We start from the raw sequence: 614 nt of genomic DNA, 5'->3' as shown, positions 1-614 counted from the left end.
GATCTGAAGGTCTGTGTCTCTCCCTATACCTGGGAAGTTTTCCATTATTATTTCATTGAATAAATTTTCAATGCCTTTACCTTTTTCTTCCTTTTCAGGAACACCTGTGATTTGGATATTTGTGTGTTTAAGGTTGTGTGCTAGCTCTCTTAGATATTCTTCAATTAAAAATTTTTTTTCCTTCTTTTTTTTGTCTGCCTGGGTTATTTCATAAAGACCAACTTCAAGTTTGGAAATTCTATCTTCTGCTTTTTCTTTTTTTTTTTTTTTCCTTTTTGTCTTTTTTCGTGACCAGCAACGGATCGCAACCCTCAGTGTCGCGCCCGTACCGGACCGGGACTGGCAACGGGATCGCAACGCTCGGCGTCGCACCCACACCTCGCTCAGCCAGTGAGCGGCCGGTCTGCATGTGGGATCCGAACCCTCGGCGGGAGCGCCGCTGCGCTCCCAAACAGCGCACTGTAGCAGTGCGCCACCGGGCCGGCCCTATCTTCTGCTTTTTCTAATCTGCTGCTTATGCTCTCAGTTTTGTTTCTTATTTCATTGAACATGTCTTTCAATTCCAGGAGTTCTGCTACATTCTTTTTTAAGGTATTAATATCTGTAAATTTCTT

The sequence above is a fragment of the Galeopterus variegatus genome, unplaced genomic scaffold (assembly GCF_000696425.1).
Source record: "Galeopterus variegatus unplaced genomic scaffold, G_variegatus-3.0.2 Scaffold4676, whole genome shotgun sequence".
NCBI lineage: Eukaryota > Metazoa > Chordata > Mammalia > Dermoptera > Cynocephalidae > Galeopterus > Galeopterus variegatus.
This window is presented reverse-complemented; position numbering follows the sequence as displayed.